We start from the raw sequence: 26,800 nt of genomic DNA, 5'->3' as shown, positions 1-26,800 counted from the left end.
TCCTTAATTTTCTGGCTATGATGTGTCATTCCTCTAGAAAAGTCCAAGAAGTGAAAAGTGGAAGTCGTTGTCAGAGCTCTGGATGGTAAGGAGCCCAAGAGCAGAAAAGACCCTGAGCACAGAGGTCGAGGTCCTCCACAGAGAAGGCGATGCTCGACATCCCTCCTGGCTCCCACCTCCCCTCCGGCACCCGAAACAGACGGCCTGGTCCCCGCCTAGGCCACATGCCTCACCCGGCACAAGCTTCCTTCCCGTCTGCCCACCGAGCAGCCTGTACTGCTCTTGAGGACTTGGACCACAGGCCACACAGCGGTCACGCACCAGGAGGGGGTGTTTCTACTCCGGATGCTGATGGAGTTGCCTCTACCTGCCAGCTCCGTGTCTCCTTCCTCTCTTTCCATCACTCCAGTCAGGCTTGTGTCTCACCAGCCACTGAAGCTGCTGCGAGGACCACAAACTCGGCCCTGCCCGCCTCCGCCCTGACCAGCAGATGCCCCGGCCTTGCCCTCCTCGTCCCTGCCCCTCTCCTCTCCGCATCCAGCCCCCTGTGCAACTTGCTCCCCCTCTTCCTGTAGGCCCTCCTCTGCAGGCCCCCTGGCCGACTCCCCTGCGTCTCCTGGAATTCCCGCTGTTGAAATTCTTGGGTCCCCAAGCTTGGTCTCCTCACGTGCATGATACACCCTGGACCACCGGTCCCCGTCTCAGCTCAAAATGCCATCGGAACGGCCTTGGCTCGTGAGTCTCGCTTGACCCCTCTCCTTCACTCACTGTAGTTGGTTACGGCGGCCAAAGCAAACTCACCCTTCAAAGATAACGGTTATCTTCAAGGCACGATAACCCTTCAACTTTAAACCATCAACGTTCAGAGTCTGGAGTCAGAGGGGCTGTCTTTCACTTTTCCAAGGAAATGGTCATGAAGGAGACACATTTATGCCACTGAAGGGCATCTGCTCTTTCTTCACCCAAATCCAAACACCAGCTATTTCCATCCTACAGGAGGGATAGGCTACCCAACCATTTGCTTCAATAATCAGTTCTACCATTAAGAGGTTTTATCATAAATGGAAATTTCTCATCATAATTAATCACTAGATGACATTTTGCACTGAACTGACCAATGAAATTTGTTTATTCATTTTTTTTATTCTTTCCTTTACTACTTACTTTCCTAGAGAAGATGAGGACAGGTCTTGAGTTAAAACTCCTGACCTTTACATGACCCTGGCCAACTATTCAAACACAAAAAGCCATAAAAAAACTATTATGGGTCAATTTAACAGAAATCCAAAAATTCTCTCTCTCTCTTTTTTCTTAGATACTGAAGAAATATCAGAAATGACATATATAAATTGGAAATCATTTCCCGCTTGCCAGCATACCTTAAATTGATGTGGCCAAGAATATTCCTTGTAATTGTTAAATTAATTTAGATATTCTTGATGTACTGATGAAAATCACTCATCATTCTTCCTTGGCTATTTGCCTTTTTTTTTTCTAAGAATAGAGAAAGTTGCACAGAACACACCACAAAAGTGTCTTCTGCACACAGGGCATTGGCTGAGGACCACTTTTAACACAACCTCACAAAAACTCAGAGGTGTTTTTATTACAACAGTTATATCACTCCCAAAGCCCTACATCAAGACCTGCTCCTAGAATCTTAAAGTACAGGGGGGAGGTTGAATTTTCCTTAAAGGAAAATAAAGATAAATAATTATGCCTTTTGGGGGAAAGTCTTCCTCCAAAATCTCCTTAAAAAATTGCAATATCCACAGCTTCCCTGACGAGCAAGTACACAGAGATGAGACGTAATATGAATTAAATGTCAAGGCAACCTACAAATATTTTAAAAATCTAATAAATCATCTCCTGATTAGTTTTACCTGAGAGTGTAGAATCATATTGGGCTTGGCTGACATGTTATAAGAAAACTAGAACCATTCAAAAGAAATCCAGCACTCCAGATTGTTCCCCATGTAAAAATTACATTCTAAATGATGCGGTTTTCTTGGTGCTCTGCACCTCCATGAATGCTGAGTGACTCCAAGTGGTCCATTGTCCTGCTCTGTGTCGTGAGGATTTAAAATACAGAAGGTAAAATTCTATGCTCTTTTAAGCTTATCTAAAGAGTATCTATCGTTTGTTCAAATGGCATGTGTGTTTACATTTGCAAGTAATTAGATTCAGACATTTTTATATTTCGAACAAAATGCTTCATGCAAACCATAAATAAACTTGGTTTCCTCTTTTGTATTCTAAAGCGCCTTTGCAGGACTGCTGATATGCTAGGGGTGCATAATAACGGAGGATAGTTAGTCCCCTGGGCCCACAGCAGCAGATCACAAGTCATCCACAACACCCACCATCTGGTCTCTGCCCGGCCAACAGTCAGGTGTTGAGAATCTCACCCCATATGTGCATACGAGACCCCTAGGATACAAGTGCTCCCCTTTGTAAGAAACTTATTTCATTACATGGCAACAGCAGTGTCTCTCTCAGCCAGCATCTCTGTGTCTGCTGGGTCTGTGTCCTCAAAGAACCAGACTTCACCCTGGTGGTCTAGCTGCCAGCAGGCCATGTTGGGGGGCCAGCCATGCCCCAGTTTCAGATCCAGGGTCTTGGGATTAGGCCAGAACCCTGGATATTCATTGGAAGGACTGATGCTGAAGTTGAAGCCCCAATACTTGGGCCACCTGATGCAAAGAGACAACTCACTGGAAAAGACCCTGATGCTAGGAAACACTGAAGTCAGGAAAAGGGGATGACAGAGGATGAGATGGTTGGATGGTATTACTGGTTCAACAAACATGAGTGTGAGCAAACTCTGGGAGATGGTGAAGGACAGGGAAGCCTGGCATGCTACAGTCCATGGGGTAACAAAGAGTCAGATATGACTGAGCAACTGAACAACAAATATTATATATATATATATATATATTATTTATATGTATATATTTACTCATGGTCAAAGAATTATAAATAGCTGTCCATCTCCAGATGGGCTGGGTGTCCAGGTTTCCTGGTGTCCAGGTGTGCTGGTGTGCAGGTGTGCTGGTGTGCTGAGTGTCCAGGTGTGCTGGTGTCCAGGTGTTCGGGTGTCCAGGTGTCCTGGTGTCCAGGTTTCCTGGTGTCCAGGTGTGTTGGTGTCCAGGTGTGCTGTATCCAGGTGTTCCGGTGTCCAGGTGTGTTGGTGTCCAGGTGTGTTGGTGTCCAGATGTCCTGGTGTCCAGGTATGCTGGTGTCCAGGTGTGCTGCGGATGGATGTCAGTGGACTCCACAGTCAAAGCTCCAGGGCAGGACACCTCCAGCTCCCCCCTTACCAGGCCCTCCCCTTGCCCTTGGCTTCTTTCACAAAGTGGGGTGGGGGTGGGGGCGGACGGGTGACAAGAACTGCATTTGCTATTTCTTTCCGTAAATTTATATGATGTTTCCACTTCAAGGAGCTCCCCTCAAGGGCCCACATATTAAACAGGCTTTTAAAACAGAACAGACATTGCTGAACAAGAGGTGTAACCCTAAGAAGACGAGAGAAAATGGTTGAAATCTGCACACAAGTTGGCCTGAGGCCATGTGTGCACTTCAACGAAAGCGTCAGCAGCTGCAGGAGATGAACCTTGGAGGATGGTTATTTAGTTTCCTTCATCCCATTTACTCGGGGAGTGGAAGGAGGTCAGTTCTGAAGTCAGGGCAGGGAGGAAGCCTGGACCACGGGAGCTGATGGACAGCAGAAAGCGGGTTACACGCCAGCTCGCCCCAGGTGCTGCGAAGCTGCCTGGCCCTCCCCAGGCCTGCCTCACTCCTCTCTGCTGTGACTTTGGCGACAAGCACACATAGCAATTCATTCAGCACGGCTCGGGGGAGGACCAAACATGGCTCAGGAACAGGAACAAGGAAGGAGCAGCTGGAAAGCCCAGATGGAGAAGGTGCAGGCCCTGCTTCAAGGCACTGCCCACCGCCAGGCGGAGAACCCGGAGGACAACGCAGCCGCTCAGAGTACCCCACCATAATATCCCTCTGTGCGATGTGGAGAGGATCTCAGAGCAAACTCCCGTTCAAAACAAGGGACGATCTCGACCTGAGAACCCGTCACGGCATATCTTGAGTCTTGAAAACAGACGCACATTCGTTCATCCAATGAACATTCATCAGACGTCACCTTCTAGTATGGGGGTGGGGGGCGGGCTTCCCTGATAGCTCAGTCGGTAAAGAATTCACCTCCACTGTGGGAGACCTGGGTTTGATCCCTGGGTTGGGAAGATGCCCTGGAGAAGGGGAAGGCTACCCACTCAAGTATTCCGTCTGGAGAATCCCATGGACTCTATAGTCCATGGGGTCGCAAAGTCGGACATGACTGATAGACTTTCACTTCTAGTATGGGGGGCATAAAGATGCCTTCCCTGAAAAAAAGCAAAACATAAACAAGGAACAAGCACCAACAGCAAACTCTTTTTGCTGTTGCCAAAGAGCAGCAACAACAAACTGTCCCTGCCTCAGTCCCGGGAAGGCAGAGCCATCGAGGCAGATGGGGCCTGACTTCTGCACGGCACTGGGAGTGCGTGGAAAGCCAGCCCATCCTTCCTGTAGGCAGGAGACCTGCAGGTCAAGGCAGGGGGTACGTAGGGGTCCGTCCATCAGAGGCTCAGACCACGGGGAGGCCTATGAAACAAGGGGTTCATAGGAGGCCGAGAGCTTGTCCATTGTACCAGCAGCTCTTGATGTAGCTTGACCCAGGACAGAGCTTGCAGGCCGAGCTCACACCGACAGAGAAGTCGGGAGAAGATGCGGCGGGTGCCCCTCGGGGTGGAGGAGCCGGGGGCCTGGTTGCTGCCCCAGGAGCACGATGGGCCCGCAGGTCACACGGGCAGCTGCCTCCCATCCCACTCTGCATACCTTGCAAGCGCCTCTCATGGCCCCCACTCACCTGCAACCCGGCATCAAAGGGAACACTGGGGCCATCACTCTCCCTCCGCTGAGGGGACCAGCTCAGATCCACTGTACCTCGTAAGAGGGCCCGGGATGCGTGGCCCGTTCCCACCTCCTGCAGGGGCGCTACCTGTGCACAGGTGGAGGACCCCACCTAGTTTCACACACACACACCCGGGCCCAGCATTGCCCCGAGTGGGGAGCACGGGCCAGGAGACCACCTCCCAGGGAGCCCTGGAAAGAACACAGTCGCCAAGACCTTGTCCAGTGTTTCAAATGTACTCATGCATTTCATGGTTACCTGTGATGTTTGCTGAGTGAATGAAGTGATTGAAGATGCTGAGGCTTGAAGTTCACAGCATCACATAAACCTGAGTTTCAGCAAAGAAATGAACCAACACTACTTAATAGCTTTGGTGAGTGTCCAGAGGTGGAGAGACCAGGCTCTGATCTGATGACTCTGTCGCCCCTCTTCTCCCCACGTCCACTGCAGAGCACCACACCTGGTCCACAGCCTGGTTTAGAGCATCGGTCAACCATGGACCTCTGCCTCCTCTCCCACAGCCTGGGCTCCCTTCAGATGCTCAGGGACAGCACCTCTGTTTTCTAGCTCTGTGCTCTTCTGCAGGGCATTTCATAGGGCTGATTTTCCTATCTGTAAAATGGGACTAGTGCTCGTAGGTTCATCACAGAATTGTAAGGATTAAACAAGGACGATCCATGTCAAATGCTGACTCACACTGAAACAGCAGCTGAAACGTCCCCCCACCCTGCTCTCTATGCACTTTGCATCCCACGAGCACACCCTTGAAGGTGGACACTCACTCACACGTGTGCCCCGTTTTTGGCATCTTCCCTGCCTCTCCCAAGGAGGCCCTCAATGAATCTTCATTGTGCCGAATTGGCGCTGAATTTTTAAAGACGTCTAGATTATTGTTTTAAATAATATATCATCTTTTCCCAAAAGACTCAAACACTATCCTTCAAATAGCTTCATCAGGTGCCCTGATAGTTTTTATACATTTCAGTGTAAAACATGAATTAATGATACAGGACAAACGGAATTACTTCACATCATCTCTGCGGTTTCATATCCAGTTTGAACAGCCTGGTTTAGTAAATAGTGAGAATAATAAAGAAAGCCCGGATTCCAGGCGTGTGTCTCTAAAGATGATGCAACAGTCAGCTTTTCAAAGCCCATAATTGGAAGAAAATGGAAAAGTTCCTGAAATCAAGATGTTAAGATAAAGTCAATCGGGAAGAGTAGGAGATAGATGGAGGCTTCTGTTACTTATAGAAACAAACAATGCCTAAAAAATAAAGCTGATAGTCAACAGTTCCTTCTCCCCAGGGACAAATACTTGTGTAATAAAGACCTCCAGAAGCATCCACCAATATGGCTTGGTATGGATGTTCTGAACAGGTTACTTTAAATTCTACCAGGAAAAAACTAAAGTGATTTAAAGTTTACATTCTTGTTGTAAATGGGCATTTCATTTTCTATGTAAGGTCATATGATTTTCCTAGATTTACAGCTGTATCAAAAGACAACAGTTCAAATTTATGACTGAGATTTCTGGGGTGAAGTTTAAAATGTTAGGAATGTTGAAAATGCTCAAGGGTCAGGTTTATGCCCTTGAATATGGTTTTTACTCTTAGACCACAGAGCCGCGGTCACACAAACTGGATATCATTGATCTGGTAATTAGAGAATGCAATTTGAATTATCACAGACCTGTATTGATCATGAAGGACCCTTAGCTAGTGCCCAGCAGAGGATAAGGAGGCTGTAATCCAGCCCAGAGCTCTGCTGGAGTGGCTGCAGCCTTGTGAAGTCATGAGGAGGAGCCATGAAAAGCACTGGGTTAATGAGAGTGAGGAAAAGTCTTAGGTCTTGAGCTGAGAGTTAGAATGGGAGATGGAGTAACGGCTGAAAAGGCTTTTGTTACTAAGAATTAGGAAAAATAAGCACACTCATTCTGTGTGATGATATTACTTAGAATCTATTCTAAATAGTCAGTGATATTTATGTTTTGCAGCTTTACACTATGAAAAAAAATTCTTTTTCCTTGAAACTCCTATAGAAAAAATCATTTTAATATCTGGGGCTTGCAATGCCAACTCCTTTTCCAATTAGAAATAAATGTCGTTACGTAAGAATTTGTGTAGGGTTTTCTAAAGAAGGCAACTAACCACTGACAAAAGTAAAAATCTAAATGTAACTGACTTGGCTACTTCTTACTGAAGTAAACAGATGTCTGCATCTGGTTCAATGGAGCAAACATTTCCCACAAAGAACACAGGTTCTTTCAGGGTGCAGTGCCTCTCTCCTCTCCCAGGCCTTATGCCAATCAAAGTTTTTAATCTGCCCAGTTGCGTGCCCACCATCCCCTAAAACAACTAGCCATTTTGTCTAATACTAAGCAACCCAAAGGCAGAATCATATGAGTTTGAACACCAAGAGACCTGGACACAGAGGACAGAACTGTGGTCGCCAGGGGTGGGGGCAGAGGGGGACTGACCACGAGGCAGGGGGAGGACTTGAGTGCGAGATTGGGGTTGGCAAGTGTCTGCCGTTACATGTAGGATGGATACACAGCAAGATCCTGCTGTGTATCACACAGAGCTGCATTCTGTATCCTCTGATAAACCATAAAGGAAAAGAAAATTTTTAAAGAAGAATGTATATATATGTATAACTGAACTACTTTGCTGTCCAGCAGAAATGAACTCAATGCTGTAAATCAACTATACTTTTTTTAAAAAAACTAAATAAATAGATAAATGAGACCAAGAATCGGTGCACCTGAGAGGGTCTGACTTTCACGGGCATCTCTAGGAGCTGGTCCCTTGTCCAGTCTACGTGTCAGAAAAGAATGACTAATTACAGGAGAGGCCTTGGTGGAAAATAAGATCCATTGTCCAAAGGTGAGAAATAGCCACTAGCTCCCTTGGTTTCATCTCCTAGAGAGGTCGCAATCTGTTCCCTGGTCCATCATTTTGGAAACTGCACCCACCGCTTCCTCCCACCAGCGGCTCTTGTCTCACAGTGTCCCAACAGCCCCTTCGCTCCCCACAAACCCCAGCACCGCCTCTAAGACTTCAGGCCACCTCAACTCTGGAAGGCTTGCCACAGCCAAGTCCCCACAGAACTGTCTGGTTACATAAGCAATTCAAAATCTCATCCTCCAGTTTTATTTCCAGGTAAGGAATGAATTCTAAAGAAATTTTAACCAGAAAAAAAGCAAAATGTATCTTGAGTTGCACAATGACCATAAATTAATACCAAAGATCGTATTTGGTAAACTTTCCTGTAAATGACCCACCACCATCTCCTTGGCAAGTAGGAGAAGTAAGTGCAATCCAGAGAAGTTAGAAATTCTTAGTAACATTGACCCCTGGTGCTGGAATTTGGTGACTTTCTGTAACTGGAAGAGGTAGGTGTAAACTATTTGAAATACGATTGTCTTGGAACTCACTGTGCATTTACCCAGATTTTGTTTGAGCAACTGCACTGGCCATCACTTCCTCTAGGTCTCTGTTGTATAAACAAATGTAAACAAATGATTAAAAGCCCAGGCTGTAACTCACCAGACCCGGGCCTGTTCCTTTGTTTTCCTTTAAAAACAGTCACCGGATCATTGACGGAGGATGGAATGGCCTAACCATCTCCTCTGCCACTGGTTCACTCTCTGGTTTGAGGAAAGTCATTCTGCTCTTTTTGAACCTCACTTTTCTCAACTGTAGAACCTAGTACACTAGTACAACCTAGTACAGACACTAGTACAACCTCCCCAGTCGAGGGAAGAACGCCGTGAGGTCACTCATGTTTGAATCTGACCGAGAGTTGGGCTCAGTGGGCACACCTGTCGTCTGAGCTATTCCCAGTGAGGACCTTGTAAGGGGCAGCAGCTGTCCCCACGCTGCCCGGAGTGTGACTTCCAGGTCAACGCTGCAGGTACTTCGCAGCCACTCTGCTTCCTGAGCCTATGTTCTAGCCGCTCTGAATAAATCACTCACACATCTAGACTGAACTAACACACAGCCTTTACAGTCAAGCCAAAGAATTAAGGGCAGAATTTTATGATACTATTCCTCTGCGGTCTTGAGGTCACTATTAGAAACCCTTGCAAATCTATGTTCTGGACAAACAAATGGACCACTGAAGAGGTGTTGCAGTGGCCCAAGTCATTATAAAAGAATCGGCGCAGATGAGGGAGGGGGCGGACCATGGGAAACGAAGAGACAGGAACACACTTTCATCCCACACATCAACATATCAGATTACTGAGGAGGAAAGAAGTAAAAAAAAAAAAAAGAGTGTGGGGAAAATAATTTAATATGTTCCCTCTTCTCCTGTCATGCATATAGAAAGAGGCCATCTGAGCTAAATCAATTGGGCAAAGTGTTTCTGAAACTGCTGACATAAAACTAGACGTTTTTGAAGGCCAAGGACTGCGTTTCCTTCAGTCTGTGTTAATCCATGCAGAGTTACACTTGCAATCATAAACTTGCTGGTGGGTAAAATAGCACAGATGTAATACAGCATTTCACGGTCTGGTACGTGTAAAGCTGAGAAGGGCCGTACCTGCCACCAGCCCATTACATTCCCATTCCTTCCCACCTCAACTCTTCTACAGGACCTCCTTTATAATGTAAAAACAGTTGTTACTGCTGATAATAATTTTATTATTATTAGTGTTTACCAAAATCTACAGGATGCCAGAAATTGTTCTAAGTACTTATCAAGGATGAACTCATTTCTTCTTCCCTGACTCTTACAAGATAGCTGCTCTTATCCCCACTTTCCGTTCAGTTCAGTTGCTCAGTCAGTCGTGTCCAACTCTTTGTGACCCCATGGACTGCAGCACACCAGGCCTCCCTGTCCATTGCCAACTCCTGGAGTTACTCAAACTCATGTCCACTGAGTCGGTGCCACCATCCAACCATCTCATCCTGTGTCGTCCCCTTCTCCTCTCGCCTTCCATCTTTCCCAGCATCAGGGTCTTTTCAAATGAGTCAGTTCTTCCCATCAGGTGGCCAAAGCACTGGAGTTTCAGCTTCAACATCAGTCCTTCCAGTGAATATTCAGGACTGATTTCCTTTAGGATGGACTGGTTGGATCTCCTTGCAGTCCAAGGGACTCTCAAGAGTCTTCTCCAACACCACAGTTCAAAAGCATCAATTCTTCAGCGCTCAGCTTTCTTCACAGTCCAACTCTCACATCCATACATGACCACTGGAAAAACCATAGCTTTGACTAGACGGACCTTTGTTGGCAAAGTAATGTCTCTGCTTTTTAATATGCTGTCTAGGTTGGTCATAACTTTCCTTCTAAGGAGCAAGCATCTTTTAATTTCATGGCTTTTCCCCCACTTTACAGGTGAAAAAATGGAAACCAAAGAGTTTAGTGTACCCAGGGATGCAGGGTCTGCCTGGCAGCATGGGTTTGAACCAGGATGCCAGTCCCTACAGCCTGTTCTTGGCCATCATGTGATGCTCCATAAAAGAATCAACAAGAGGATTACTGGAGCACCTTCAAAACTCACAGCTCTTGCTAACTCAGAGGCTCCTCAGTGTCCAACCAAAGGAGGCAGACTGACCCTAATCCTCTGGTCACTTCTCCAGGCCAAGGAGCTCTAGGTCCATCCTTTGGTCCTGCCATTAACCATCTCTTGGTGCCCCACCGCCCACGCTCATCCGAGAGCTGATACATCAATGTGAGGCTCCTCATGTAAAGAACTGCTTTTACGTGTAGGTTTTTAATGGGGGCTGGAGTCAGGTGGGATCAAGATGAGTCAGAGGCAGATGGCGTTTCACTGTGGCCTGTCATCTTGGTGAGATACGTGAGGGTCCCCAGGAAAGGATGAAGGTATTGACGGTATCGATACTGAGGAAGAAACTGAAACGAAAGCAGATTTTGAGAAGGATTCTGAAGTGAAAATTCAGACTGAAAGTGTAAATTGTGTACAGATGATGTGCTAACAGGGCTGAGAGAAAAGTGCTGGGATCTCACAGGAGGATGTACGTGGATGCTGAGCAGGACCAAGTAGATGGTTCAACACACACTGGATGCCAGCTCCCGGTGGGTGTGACGGGACCATAGCATGAGGAACCTTCATATTCAGCGCCCCTCGGTTTGCGAAGTTGCTTTGTGCGATGGAAAGCCGCGGCGCGGAAACGCACAGACCCCAGTCCCTATCGCAGCTCTTCACACCACATAGTTTCTGCAAGAGACCTCCCTTCCTGAGCAGACAACTGGCCAGTTGGAAGGGACCATCCTGAGGTGCCCAGATTCAAAGCTGGTGCCTGGAATCCCTGGGTCACTGAAGGGATCCAGTTCACAGAGAAGCCAGGCAGGGGTCTGTGCAAAGTTGTTCAGCTGGAGCAGCTACTGGAAGAGACCTACAGGTTCAGATATACATGACCCCGAACCAAGCGCAACTCCTCTCCTCTCTACTGTGCATCTGTGTCTTCTCTCTCACACTTGTGTATTGTACATATGTCTGTATGTGTATGTATCTACATATTTATGTATAAGTATGGGGATTCCCTGTGGCTCAGACAGTCAAGAATCTGCCTGCAAGGCAGGAGACCCAGGTTCAATCTCTGGGTCGGGAAGCTCCCCTGGAGAAGGGAATGGGAACCCACTCCAGTCTTCTTGCCTGGGAAATCCCATGGACAGAGGATCCTGGCAGGTTACAGTCCATGGGGTCAGAGTTGGACACTACTGAGCAACTGACACTTTATGTATAAGTATATACGTGGATAAATGTGTGTGGACATGTATGTATTTTTGTGCATATATGTGTATGTCTAGATGTATATGTGTGTGGTCATGTATGTATTTTAATGTATCTGTGTATGTATGTATACTCATGCAATTTTGTGTGTATATCTGTTTATATGTTTGTGTGTCTGTATTATATGTGTGATACATGTATGTGTCTAGCTATATACATATGTACGGGTGCATGTATATATGTATTGCATGTATGTGTGCATATGCATATATGTGTGCATACTCATGTAAGTGTATGCATATATCTGTGTATATGTCTGTTTATTATTATGTTTTATGTGTGTGTATGTTTGTGTGTGCATGTATGTGTCTGTGTTATGTATATATGTGTGTATGAGGTGTGTGTATTGAGTGTGTATAAGGGTGCACGTATGCACACCTGTGTGTATATATACATGTATCCTGACACTGGTCCTGTGAGATTGGCAGTTTTCATCACTCTGTGACCTTGAAGAATCAGCTGAATATCCATTAGGTTTTAGTATATATATAAACAAGACCGTTTGCATCCAAGCCTGTGCGACAGCAAAGCCCATGTGTTCTAATTCCAGAAAACAGCTGGGACTAGTGTGCATCCAAATGGGGTCAGATGGAGAGTGCAGACTAGAGACCCACAGTTCAAGATAACAATGGAAACAGTGAGCTTCAGGAAGCCTCGAGAGTCACCTCTGGGTAAGAACCCCCAACATCTCGGAGAGACAGGCAGGCGAGCACCCCAGATCTGGAATGCAGCGTGGTCTCTCCAGCATCCACACGCATAGTGGTTCATGACTCATACATAACAGGCCCTCTTCACAGAGTCAGCTCTTTCAAACTAATGCATCCCTTCTTTTAACAAGTCTGAAAATAAGGTAATCCCTTAAGGGAAAAGCAACACCTCTGTATGTTTGTGCACACTCACAGGCAACGTGTGTGGTCAATCAAGAGAATGATCTTAATATTTAAAATTATTACAGACAAATAACAAAAAGGAGCTTCACAGGTGACTAAATGGTAAAGAATCTGCCTGCAATGCAGGAGGCATGGTTTTGATTCCTGGGTTGGGAGGGTCCCCTGGAGAAGGAAATGGCTACCTACTCCAGTATTCTTGCCTGGGAAATCCCACAGACAGAGGAGCCTGGCGGGCTACAAGCCATGGGGTCTCAAAAGAGTCAGACACGATTTAGCAACCAAGCAACAATTACAAAAAGATGAATATAAAACACAATAGATAACTATGCTCACAATTCTGACACATACATACAAAAGAAATAACTAGTCAACTTATGAATAAATTGAGCCGCATTGTTAGAGAAGGAAAATACTGAAAATAATGAAATACCACATTTCGTTTAACAAGCTAGAATATGATGACTTTCATTTCTCTGTCATGTATTCCTGTGCATTTCAAAGTTTCAACAGTAACTATGTTACTATTACTACCATCAGAAAAATGTGCTATTACTTGAGAAAAGTTGAGAAGAGATAGCACTTTGAGTTCTACATGACAGACTTAATAACACTGCATAGATGGACAGAGCTTTCTCCTTGACACTCTGTGTCCAGGTGAGAAAAGAACAGGTGAGCCACATTCCTGTAGGCAGCCCCCTTGGTGGGTGCATCCTGACAATCTCTGATATTACCAGAGCTCAAATTAAAATATGATGTCTAGGTTTGTCATAAACCTAGACAGCCTATTAAGAAGCAGAGACATCACTTTGCCGACAAAGGTCCGTCTAGTCAAGGCTGTGGTTTTTCCAGTGGTCATGTATACATGTGACAGCTGGACCATAAAGGAAGCTGAGCGCCGAAGAATTGATGCTTTTGAACTGTGATGCTGGAGAAGACCCTTGAGAGACCCTTGGATGCAAGGAGATCCAACCAGTCCATCCTACAGGCAGTCAGTCCTAATATTCATTGGAAGGACTGATGTTGAAGCTGAAGCTCCAGTACTTTGGCCACCTGATGCGATGAACTGACTCACTGGAAAAGACCCTGATGATGGGAAAGATTGAAGACAGGAGGAGAAGGGGTTAACAGAGGATGAGATGGTTGGATGGCATCATCGACTCAACGGACATGAGTTTGAGCAAACTCAGGGAGACAGTGAAGGACAGGGAACCCTGGTGTGCTGCAGTCCATGGGGTTGCAAAGTCGGACATGATTGAGTGACTCAACAAGTCAAAATAGCTTCTGCATCTACCCGTGCCATCAGCATGGTTAGCCTAACAATTTCCCACCATCTTGTCCCAAGGGGCTTAAATTGCAATTTCCTAAAACAACCAAGATTGGAGCCCTGGTTACAAAGTCCAAGAAGGATTCTGGCTGGCTCTCGGGGTGACTCTTCCTGGCCCTGTGCCCTGAACAGAGAACGAGTCTCACAGAGGATTTCCCGCCTTCCCCCAGGATTGCCAGGCTCTTCTGAATTGAATTCCAGTGTTGTAGCTTTTTACTTAAAAAATAATTTGACACAACAGAATGGATTCAATGGCCTACTTACTTTCAAGTAAAAAAATATGAGAGAGAGACAGCGACAGTGCTCACCCAGAATTTTTTATCCACCCCACAACTCGAATAGCGTAACCACACTGCTGCCTTTTTCAGATGTGACTTCCCTGAGCCCATGTGAGCCTGGAGTGTTCTTACAGAACTCAACCTTCTGGATGACCATGGTGTTTTAAAGCAGATCACTTGGCAAGTCTGTGGGATCCTTCTCATCTAAGGAAAATTATAATAGCTTGCATGTTTGCTGAGTGCATGCTCACTAGACCTGGAACATCCTTCTTCCCTGAAACATTCAGTGAGGTAAGTCTAAGGGGCTTTGCGTGTTGTCAAAGCAGTGGCTTCAGCAGTATTAAATGATCCTTAATTCAAACCCCGCTGAAGTGTAGAACTACGCATAGTATTGTATTCAGAGCTCTTAAAATAGGGCTTCATTAATTTGTGACCACTGGTTCACATCCACATCCTTCTCAAGATCAAGAAGTATTGTTAAATACTTGTTCTGCCCAGAGTTTAAAAGCAGGAAATGAAAGGGGAGAGGATGAGAGGAAAAGAGGAAAAGAGAAAGGAGGAAAAGCTGAATGCTCCCCAGTGAGTGCTCCCCTGGGTCAAGCACCGCTCTTCCTACCATGTGCCTTGACCACCTGCTCTGTGGTCCTCCCGTATCACTGGTCCTCCTGTGTTCAATAAGATCTCCAGAGAGACTCCAACATACACAAAAGGAGAAGACTGTCTCTACAGAATTCAAGATCCTCTCCACAGAAACCTACGGACAAAGTTTCCAATTTATCAAGTGAGTTACTGGTAATTTTTTCCTAAGATAATCTCTGAATTGTGCCTTAGAATAAGCACATAGAAGTATTATTATGGGAACAAAGTGTGTCAAGATTTTAGGGCTATTATTTCATATTAATACATGCCTCTCCAGAAACATACCTATCTATAATCTTGCCCTTATAAGGGGCTTCCCCTGTGGCTCAGCTGGTAAAGAATCCGCCTGCAATGCAGGAGACCTGGGTTTGATCCCTGGGTTGGGAAGATCCCCTGGAGAAGGGAAAGGCTACCCACTCCAGTATTCTGGCCTGGAGAATCCCATGGACTATATAGTCCCTGGGGTCGCAAAGAGTTGGACATGACTGAGCGACTTTCACTTTCCCCTTGTAAGTCATCTTGCCTTTACTAATATTAATAGAATTTTAACTTTGAGTCCATATGTCATTATATTGAGGCAATGTTCGTGGTTTTTTTTAAAGAAAGTCATTATTTTTTTCAATATTTAAATTGTTTGTAACTCAGTTTAATTCAAAGGAACTTCAGGGGAATTAATGTTATAATTCCCAGTGTTATGATGGGAATTACCGTCAGAATTCACTAAAATGAACTATGCTCTGGAAAGGATTGGCTATAAGCTTAGTTCGAGGAAGTCAAACCTAAAGGAGATTTGAGCAGCTTTATGTATTCCATGTTCATGGTTAGAATGTGGGTTGTTGTAATAAAGCTTTTATGAGAGACAATACATACCCTGGCATTGTTGAAAATTATCTACCACATATTTAATGACACAAAACGTATGTGTAATCCTGACCATATCTGAATATTTTACATAAAGTACATAAGTACATATAATCTTGAACAAGCATGAATTTTTTAAATTTTCCTATATTCTAACGGCACTCACTGCCTTAACTTAGTAAGTCCACCACAATCCAAGGTACGTGTTGTGGATGATTCACATCTGTTGTACAGTTCATTTGTCTCTTCCTCTTTGTTTTACCCATAATGTGAATGGCTCCAAATTCACAGTCTTGAGTCCTCAACCACCCTACTTCTGATGTTATATTTACACTGGCACAGACTTTGTCCACCCAAACCTGTCGCAATTTAGAATTCTTAACTTCAAGAAATTCAAAAGTATGTTCCAAAGATCATTAAATATGTCCAGTCCTGGACTAATGCTTTTATAGCTGACCATCCTAGTTAATGGAACACTGGCAGCTCACCTAACCCTCCTTCTTGGCCTCTTGGTCCTTGTTTATCCAGCTGGATTCTCACCTGTCTTCTCTATCATGACCACATTGCCTCCATTTCCTTCCTCCATTATTTTGTGGTGTGCTCTCATTCACTACCAGGTCTAAATCCACCCTCCCTGGAGAGGCACAGGGCATCCACCACAAAGCAGCCGGGCGTGGGAAAGCTCTTTACTCCTGTAGGTCAGAGACTGTCCTCCTCCACCTAGACACACCAGGTGGCCCGGCCTGGGGACTCTCCTGGCACCGCCACAGACAGCACAGGTAGGACCCAATCTGAATCTCAGCAACATGAGATAAGCCAAACAGACCAAATGACCACAGAAGGGGTGTGAAAATTTAGACTGTTCTTTGACCCTATAAAAGTAGGCTATGATCTACGTGCAAAGCTTCAATAGAGTGACTGCCTTTTAAAATAAAATATTCAAAAGGTCCCACAGACTCCTATCATAATACTCAAAGTGTCCAGAATACAATTTTTTTAAAATCACCAGTAATAACAAGAATCAGAAAATCACAAGCTGAATGAGAAAAGTCTATCAACTGATGTTAACACCAAGATGAATCAGGTGTTAGAATGATCTGTTGGGCGTTTTAAAGCATCCACTACAAAAATGACGCAGTAAACAATTACAATATATCTTGAAACAAATGAAAAAGCAGAGAAATATCAGCAAAGAAATAGAGGTCATAAAAAAGAACCAAATGGAAATAATAGGACTGAATAATACAATAACAGAGATTTTTTAAATAGTAGAGTGTCCAATAGCAGAATGGAGAAGAAAGAAGATAGAAGTGGGGAACAGAAGGCTGGATCAATAAGACTCACCCAGTCTGAACAACAGAGAGCAGACAGACTATAAAACACATCAACTGAGGCTCAGAGACCTGGGGTCAATAACAAAAGACTAAACATTCGTATCAGATCCTCTATGAGAAAAACTGTGGTGCTAAAAGAGTATTTCAGGAAATAATGGATGAAAACTTCTCAGATTTCATGAACACCTTAAACAGACTCAGGAAACTGAATCAAACCCAAATACAATAACCTCAAAGTCCTATCATAAACTGCTGAAAACTAAGGACAGAAAAACTCTTGAAGACATCCAGAGAAAAACAATACATTACCTTTAGAAAAACAAAAATGATGCATTACCTACAGAGGAACAAAAATGATACATTATCTTTAGGAGAACATGAATTCTAGGGACAACAGATTTCTCAGTAGAAAGCACAGAGGCCAAGAGGAAGTGACACAATGTTTTTCAAGGGCTAAAAGAAGAGAATTGTCAACCAGTAAAGCTATGCTTCAGGGATGATGGAGAAATAAAAACACTCTTAGATGAAAGGGAAAAAAGAAAAGAACTTCTGACTAGCAGATCGACTCTTAAAGCATGCTTAAAGTGAGTCCTTCAAACTTAAAGGAAATGAAAAAAAGGAAGACATTTTGGACTCTAATTAGAAAAGAAGAAAGAGTAATGGAAAGAGTAGAAGTATGAGAATATATAATGAATTATCCTCTTCCTTGTGAATTTTCTAAACAATATATGATGGTTGAAAGAAAAATGACATACTCAAGTTGCATTTAAATGTGGAGCAAGTAAAGAGAACCAAGTGGAAGCAAGGTGTCACATGTCACTCAGAGTGGTAAAACACTGATCACAGTAGGCCATTTCCATTTGGTTATTTCTTATGACCAGTGATAAAGAATCTGCCTGCCAAGGCAGAAGACACAGATTTGATCCCTGGTCCAGGAAGACCCCACAGGCTGTGCGGCAGCTAAGCCCACATGCCAGAATTACTGAAGCCGCGCGTCCCAGAGCCCATGCTCTGCAATGAGAGAAGCCCACACACCACAAGCAGAAGGGAGCTGCTGCTCTCCGCAACTAGAGAAAAGCTCATGCGGTAATGAAGACCCGGCTCAGCCAAAAATAAATAAATAAACAAACAAAACAGATTGGAAAGGAGAATTCAAACTATCCTTGTTTGCAGATGACGTGATTTTCCACATTATTTCTACAGAATCCCGAAGAATCTGTAAGATAATTCCTGGAACTCAAAGGTGAGTTCAGCAAGTTTGCAGAAATAAGATTAACACACAAAGGCCAATCCCATTTGGAAATAGTAACCATGAGCTATGGAAATGAGATTATAAACACGGGATCATTTGCAATCTAAAGAAAAGGAAATACTTATTTATATACTCAACAAAACATGTACAGGATTCATATATTGAAAATTTTAAAACACAGACAAAAGAAGCCATAGAAGACCTAAGCAAACAGCCCCTCACATGTTAGAAGTCTCAGCATAGCCCTTCCTCTACATCGTAAGCTCTTCCCGTAACAGAGTTACCACCACCATCACAGCCATAGTATTATAATTTCTTGCTTTCGTGTCTGAATCTATCTGCCCCCACCTGCAGGTAGGGACTGGATTTTTCACTATTGTTTTTCCAGGGCCTGGCCCAGTGCCTGGTACAGGGGCATTCAGCAAACACCGGGTAGACAAGTTAAGTCAAGTAAAGAAGCAGTAAGCTGGTCCAGGAGAGAATGTCACCCGGGCAACTTGGGGATGTAATTCTGGCTTTCAGACAAACATTCAGGGCTGGTAGTTCACATTTAGGAGCCTTCACAGTCAGATGCTTAATAAGACTCTAAATGCAAAGAAATATCTGGAGAATAGAGAAAGAAAGATGGGGTGGGAACCAGAATAGCCATCATCAAAAAAATCCACAAACAGCAAATACTAGAGAGGGTGTGGAGAGAAGAGAAGCCTACGACACTGTTGGTGGGAATGTAAATTTCACAGCCAGTATGGGGAGCAGTATGGAGGGTCCTTAAAACACTAAAACCAGAGCTACCATCTGAGCCTGCAATCCCACTCCTGGGCACACATCCAGAGAGAAACGTGATCTGAAAGGACACATGTACCCCAGTGCTCATTGTAACACTATTTACAATAGCAAAGACTTGGAAGCAACCTAAATGTCCACAACAGAGGGACAGATCAAGATGTAGTACATGCATACAAGGGAATATTACTCAGCCTGTGAAAAGAACGAAATAATGCCATTTGCAGCATCATGGATGGACTTGAAGAGTGTCATATTACGTGAATTAAGTCAGACAGAGAAGGAGAAACACCATATGACATCCCTTATATGTGGGATCTAAAAACAAATGATACAAATGAACTTACAAAACAGAAAGGGAGGCACAGATCTAGAGAACGAGCTTATGGTTGCCAGGGGGAAGGGATGGTTAGGGAGTTTGGAAAGGTCATGTACACACTGCTAGATTTAAAATGGATCACCAACACCAACAAGGACCCACTTAGAGCACAGGGAACTCGGCTCAGTGTTATGTGCCAGTCTGCAGGGGAGAAGGGTTTGGGGGAGAACGGATACATGTATATGTACGGCTGAGTCCCTTCACCATTTGCCTGAAACTACCACAACACTGTTTATCAGCTATACCCCAATACAGAATAGAAAGGTTTTTTTTTAATTAAAAAAAAAGATGGGGAAAGAGAGGGGAGGGAGGAAGGAAGGAAAAGGTGAAACCATGTGTAAAAGCATACGAAGTACAGAGGGGGAGACAGGGTCTGAGGAGCAAGAAGAAACAGGAAGTAGGAAGACTCCAGGACACAACTCACAGCAAACCAAGCCGACCAAGAGCAGCGAGCCCCCAGAGGTTTGAAGGGTTAAGGCTGCAGGGCTGGTCACGGCCGACCGGCAGGAGCTGAGGATCTCGGTGGCTAAAGGCCGGGGAGACGGGGCAGCGACATGGCACTAAGGGAGTGTTCGACGGGAGGAAAACGTTTGAGAAAAGTCAAATGCCGAGAGCAAGGATGAGAAATCACGAGCAACAGAACGGCAAGCGGAAGGCGTTACTGTGGAGTAAGAGCCCCCAGGAGAGGCGGAGGTGGGGGCACCAGGGCACAGCGCGGAGGGCAGGCCGCTCCCGGGAGAGGCCAGGTGGGCCGCAGACGCTCAGGGTGAGCAGGCCGGGGGGACACGCTGGGCATCCGACTTCTCTCTGTAATCCGTCACCGACTCAGAGCTGGTCCAGGGAAGGCGGGACCTTCAACAGACTGACACGGTTCTAAAGCTGCAAAGCAAGTGAAGTAACCGGAGAGGGAACAGCAAAGTTTCCAGGAAAGCTGACCTGCAGTGACCACGCGCACCTCCCAGCCCAGCCTGGACCTTCCCTCGGGCGGGGGGCGGGGGTCCAGCGGGGAGGGCAGAGGACGGGAGGGGGCTCCAGAGAGTGCCCGTCCATCTGCCCTCCTGCGTCTGTACTTCTGGGCTCCTGGATGTCAGCCAAAGTCTAGCCAGGCCCCGTTTCGCTGTATTTCTGCGGCTACACAATCACCACTTCCTCCCACATTCCCATAGTCTAGGGACAAAGCTTACTCATTGTCCTAGCAGCAGAAAAGATTCCAAAATTCATCTTCTCCATAATTCAGACCCGAGTCAGCAGGCTGGCAGGCTCAGGTAATTTGGCCAACTCGCTGGCCACAAGGACTCACGATGCCATCCATCATCATTACGAGCCGCATTCACCACGTTTCTTCCTTTGGCATCAAGTGTGAAATGCAAAGGATTGTTCGGACGGAGAGAGATGAACCAATGAAATCCTGGGACCCAAAGAGGTGCTTTGTTAGGAATGAAAACGGAAATATGATTCCAGGGGAAAAACGACTTGGTGGCAGCATGGTCACACACTCCTTTCAAAACATGAAAAATAAATTCACCCTCAAGAAAAAGAAGAAAAATGGATCTGACAGATTCATTCTCTCCTATCTGGAGGCTCCTCCTCTGAGCCTGTACATCAGGAACCAGCCTGAACGAGCAAGGCTGGGCCACCAAGACAAGGCCTAGCTTCCATTGTCACCCAGCCCTGTCCTCTCCTCACTGGTCTCTGCTTTTTCACCCAAATATGATTAAGTGGCTTGTCCCAGAAATGAAAAAAAAAAAGCTTCCATTCCAGCCCAAATGCAAATAGATCGCACACTTGCATCAGTACCATCGAAACATCCACTTCTAATCTGAATGTTCAGAACTCTGATTGTATTTCTAACCCAGAAGGGAATAAAAAACATCCTTCAGTGGCTCATTAATTACAAATTCTTCCCTATAGTCTATGAATGTACAGCAAAAAAACGCGTGTTGGTCAGAGCAGAATTATAAAACGTGGTCAGAGATTCCGAGGTTTATCAGTCCCACTCCCTGATGTTACAGACAGGCTGCCTACAGACCAGGAAACAAAGGTCCCTCAGGTAGCTTTTCAGACCTGGACAGTTTTGACCACATTAGACCACCCATCAGCTGTAACACACAGCAATGCAGGCATCTCGACTGAACTGGCATATAGCAGTCTTTGCTTGTATCAGGGATATGTTCTGCATACCTAAACCTAGATGTGGCTGCACCATGCCCAGGACACAGGAGATACTCCATCACTATTTGTTCAATTGCTTCCTAAAATTGATGCAAATGAGAACCCGCTTTGATCTCCTTGAAAGTCCCAATCATAAATGATTCTCAGACGTAAGGGGAATCTTGACAACTTCCCCGCTGAGGATGACAGTTTGTCAATTTATTATAGAATCATCATTGCTATTTCGGAACCAAATCTCAGAATACTAACAATGGACTTTTTCTGAGTTATGCACTAATTTACATCAATATTCATCTTTTTATTACATGGTTAGTGAATCACTTTAATGGGTAAATTTAAAATTGCTTGAATTTAGAACTGTGTCAGAAAATCCAGAATAACTCTCAGGCAAGATCTGAGGATCTCATCACAAATCAGATGTAAATGACTTGAACACTGTGATGTTCGTTTTGAGAAGTTCTCATCTGCAAATGGACCTGATTTGATAAATTGCTCAGAATGTGAAATTATGAAACTCCTCATACATGGGCCAGTTTAGAGAGAGACCAGCAATGTAAAGTTATGATGGTAAGCCTAGTAAAAGCTACAGTATCATCTTTCTCTTACAGATGAGGGGAAATATGCTTATTAACAACATAGTAACATTGCTTCATCTCTTCTTCTTAATAGCTTGTAGTCTGTGGATCTAGTGTTGAGTGTTTATGTTGCCATCGATCTATCTGAAAAAAGACAGGGAGGCTTTTCTGATGGACATCTCTGCCACCTTCTCACCTACTAAAATCAAATGTCATGTTTGGCTATTAATACTGAGATGGAACAGACAATGAACAGATAACACCTTAACTTTAGATAGATTCCCAAGTCAAAACCGTATAAAGGCAATATAAAAAGCTTCGTGATATCTAAAGACATAATGAAATCACAACATTCTCCTCACCTTGGAAGTACACAAATCAGTCACATATTACCTTGTTAAACTAGCTGCACAGAAAGGGTATACATCAAAATTAAAAAAAAAAATAACAATTACCATTGTATGAAAGACAAAAATAAAATGACTAATTAGGAAGAGGAATGAGTCTATTTTCTAAGAGAAAATCAAGCAGGAAGCATTTAAAAGGATTTGGTTTCATCCTGCTTTGTTCATTAATAACACAGTTTCTCATGAAGTAGGATGATAAACCCAGAGGCAAAGTGAAATTATTCGAACTTCCTGGGTCCAGTGGTCTCTGACTGGCTACAGTTTGAATGTGATGTGCAACATGAAAACACTATTTTTTTTTCCTCTTTCCAAATCTCTGAGCATCCTGGCACAGGAAGTAAAAACACACAATGCCCACTCCTGAGCACAAAGAAAACCATCCTCACCACACTGAGCAGGGATCTAAACACACTTTTTAAAGGAGATTTTGGCAACCAAGCACAGTGACTGGCAAGATCGGCACTGGTTACGCTGAAGGAAGGTCAAGAGGAGCTCTAATGGGGGCCCCACCGATGAGGATGTACAGCTGTCAATGGCTGTGGTAGCATCCTCCTTTCCTGTTCAGAGAGGACGCAGAGTGTTTTTTTATCTGGGCTAAACTGACATGACAGACTTGAGCAGTGACATATGTTTTCAATCTTTATCAGCAATGTATTAGCCTCAAAGTTTCTCTTCCTCCTTTCTGCCCCCACTTCCCCTTTTTAAAAAATTTAACTAAAGAAACTGACATGTTAATTTCAGCTCCACCCCTACCAGGTCACCCTGGGGTCAGCAGATCAGAAGCATCAGCGGAAGAAGGAAGACAATGCACTCTGACCGCGGGCAGGGTGACCCAGCCATCAATCAGGAGGCTGTCAGCGCATCTGAACAATGACAGTCATCTGTCAGGAAGCGGGAGGTGGGGCCTCATTAACACAGGGCTCACCTGCCCCGAGCTACACCTCACTTGTAACAGTTCCCATCGCTCACCTCCAAGGTGTTGCTTGTCTCTGCTCCATGAAATAACAGGCCCTCTGTTTCCAGCCTGGTCTCCCCTCGGAGTTCACATGGCCAAGTCGCCTGGAGACAAGAGGAGAAAGAGAGGGCTGGGTTGGGGCCAGACCTGGGAGGGAAAGGGCACCGTCAGAAGCCGAAAGAAGGCACCTGGGTTCACCGACCGTGAGAGGTCAGCGGATGGGACCACTGAGAACTGAGCCATCCACACGCCAGCCAGGGATGCGGGAGTGTGATCAAGAGTCCCAGACATCCACCGCCACCCTGTTACCCTCAACGAACGCATCTCCTGGACAGGAATGGTCTGAGATCTCAAATTCATTTTTCACTTTGTTTCTTGTAAGTACAGATAACTTGAAAATAAAGTAACCACAAAGCTCTCATTTTCTGAGCATCAGAATATACCACCGGGAATCTCATCTATATACCTGCACCTTTCCTTCCTGCATCTGCCTCTAAGATACAACATTTAATTAATTTAGCCTAAAGAAACCTTGAAGTGCTGCCCACAAAGAGAATTCTCCTAGAGAATATTTGGTTGTGAAATATTTAATTGTGTTCCCCAAAGGAGACTGTCACACATTTGTTGCGAGGCAGCCTTCGTGGCCTGTACAAACCCAGGTTCTAGGCGGGGTATGGTTTCTTTGATGGGCCATAAATAGATTCTGTTAAGAAGTTTTAATGGGAAGCCCAGTTTAAACCTGTGCCACCATCCAGAATGGCCCTAAGTTACAAAAACTTCTTATTCTAGCACTGTAGGGGAATCAAACACACACACACAGAGCTGGCCTTTCTCAACTCTGGGACAATAATATCATACCTTTTATCCCCAGGTTGGAAAAGTAACCAAAGGCCGCTAAATTCACACGGGGCTCGTGGGCTGTAAGACTGAGCCTGGGAGGATGCAGTGACCTCTCCGAGGCCCTGCAGACCGGAGGCAACACACACCGGGGCTCGCGGGACCGCCTCGGTCACGGAGGAGCTGGAGACCTCCCGGGAGGCACAGGAGGTGTAAGAGAACAAGCCGATGGCCGGCGCGACCCGCACGCTGGGTGTCTAAGGGGCCTCGAGCGGCGGTCACTTACACGCGGGAGGCAGAGAGACCTTGGGGACCAGGAGGCCAGAGGAGCCCAGACAGGATGAGGAGGGCGGGTTTCTCCCGGCGCAGCTGGGGACCTTTAACTGGACGGCAGCAGGAGAATCAGCCGACAGGCGCGCACGCGGGGCGGGCTTGCGGCCAGGCTCCACCTCTGTCCGGCGTCCCAGCCGCCGCCAGTGGGGTCACGTGGCTGCGCACCTGCGGTGGGGTCACGTGGCTGTGCACATGCGGCGGGTCACGTGGCTGTGCACAGGCAGCGGGGTCACGTGGTTGTGCACGTGCGGCGGGGTCACGTGGCTGTGCACGTGCGGCGGGCCCCCCAGCCTGCGAAGGGCCAGCACAGCCCTTCCGTGAGGGGCCGCACGTCCTCCGTGACGGCAGAGCCCGCGTCTGTGCTAAACACAGATGTTCAGTCCCTTATCTGCATGCAAAACCCCCAAAGATTGGAAAACCGCAAATATTTTCGTAGCTCCTTTCACGACAAAATCTGACCTACCCTTCACTGACGTGAGACTTCTTTAGAGTTCCTGTTGAACCCTCGCAGCGTAAACACGCCTGGTTTGGCCCATCTAGACTCACTATTCGATTCTGGAGAGGCCTCCAACTCCGACATGCTGGTCGGTACACAACTACACTGTTCCGCCCTGCACCAGCTCAGATTCTGAATTCCAAACTCATCTGGCTCGGTGACCCCAGATCCGGCTCAGGAGGCCTCAAATAGGAGAAGGGTTTTGTGAGTCTCCACCCGGACACCTGCTGACATTCCTGAGGTTGACAAAACAATTACAAAACAGGGCATAGTTCACTGTGCTGTTTCTGGGAACCCCCACGTTGAAATTGCCCATCAATTATTGTTTTCTCTTCTTCTCTGGATAATGAGTGAAGGTCACAGTTAATAACAGTTATACCAGGAACACTGTGTTAATATCAACTCGGAGGGATAAAGGCTCCCTTTGCCCAGGATGCAGCTCTGAGAGATGCAGCCACGGGTGTCTTGCTTTCCTGGAGGCTACAGATCTGCTTGCAGACCCAATGGGGTCTGCACCCTCGGAGGAAAGGCCAGAAATCTGTGCATATCCAAGTCCCCAAACCTTCATGCTCCCCTCTCTGATTTGCGAAAGTCGTTGTCACAGTTGCTCTAAGGAGGGAAATAAAATATAGGCCTACCCAATTCTAATTCCCAAGAGCTTAATCTGTATCACATAGAATTAAAATATTGATTTTCCAGGAGGCCACTGGAAGATAAAAGGTGGGTTTTGATGCAAGAGTCTTACGTGTAACAGAAACCAAATTTCACTTCTGGTGATGCTTGTCTCATTTACCGGGAGAGCACTTGTCCCTGACACTTGCCCTATCTTCTTTTGTTTCACAGAAATTATTTTTAAAGCTTTATATTTTTAAATCTACCACCTGGCTGGCTGGGTAAGATTTTTTCCCAATCACAGGGCAAATGATCTTTTCCAAAACAAAATTCAGATTCATTATGCAACTCTTTAGGTTTCCTTTATTTATTATAGACTTCAAAAAGGCACAGGCAGCACACATCTGAATTTTTAAAAATAAATCTCTCCCCCTCTCTGTCTTTCTCTCTCCCTCTGTCTCTCTCCCCCTCTCTCTGCCTGTCTCTCTGTCTGTCTCTCTCCCTCTCCCTGTCTCTCTCCCTCTGTCTGTCTCTCCCTCTCTCTGTCTCTGTGTCTGTCTCTCTCTCCCTCTCTCTGTCTGTCTCTTTCTCCTTCTATCTGTCTCTCTCTCTCTCCCTCTCTCTGTCTCTCTGTCTGTCTCTCTCTCCTTCTATCTGTCTGTCTCTCTCTCCCTCTCTGCCTGTCTCTCTGTCTCTCTCTCCCTCTCTCCCTCTGTCTGTCTGTCTGTGTCTCCCTCTCTCTGCCTCTCTGTCTCTCTCACTGTCCTCCTCCTCTCCCCTCATCTCTCTCCCCCGCCACCCTCCCTAACTGTCCAGCCTCTACAAACCCAGGACTGTGAAAGAAACAGCCGTCTATTGCTCTGTCAAATGTGCCTGCCTAGGATAGCGATTGGGTTTATAGAAGAGACAAACATTTCAGGCATGCCATTCTGGGGTAATGAAGCATG

The 26,800-nt window shown here is 45.7% G+C and overlaps 1 long non-coding RNA gene across 1 annotated transcript in view; it reads right to left on the bottom strand.

The window, feature by feature from the left end:
* Window positions 1–24,884, bottom strand: part of LOC145534932 (uncharacterized) — a 36,545-nt gene extending 11,661 nt beyond the window's left edge. The window contains exons 1-2 of the long non-coding RNA XR_014075087.1: window positions 24,434–24,884; window positions 23,590–23,679 (exon numbers count right to left, since the gene is read on the bottom strand). This is a non-coding gene — a long non-coding RNA (uncharacterized LOC145534932). The remainder of the gene's footprint in view (window positions 1–23,589; window positions 23,680–24,433) is intronic.
* Window positions 24,885–26,800: the final 1,916 nt, after the last annotated feature.

The sequence above is a fragment of the Giraffa tippelskirchi genome, chromosome 14 (assembly GCF_054371585.1).
Source record: "Giraffa tippelskirchi isolate mGirTip1 chromosome 14, T2T-mGirTip1v1.2.pri, whole genome shotgun sequence".
Classification (NCBI taxonomy): domain Eukaryota; kingdom Metazoa; phylum Chordata; class Mammalia; order Artiodactyla; family Giraffidae; genus Giraffa; species Giraffa tippelskirchi.
This window is presented reverse-complemented; position numbering and strand designations above follow the sequence as displayed.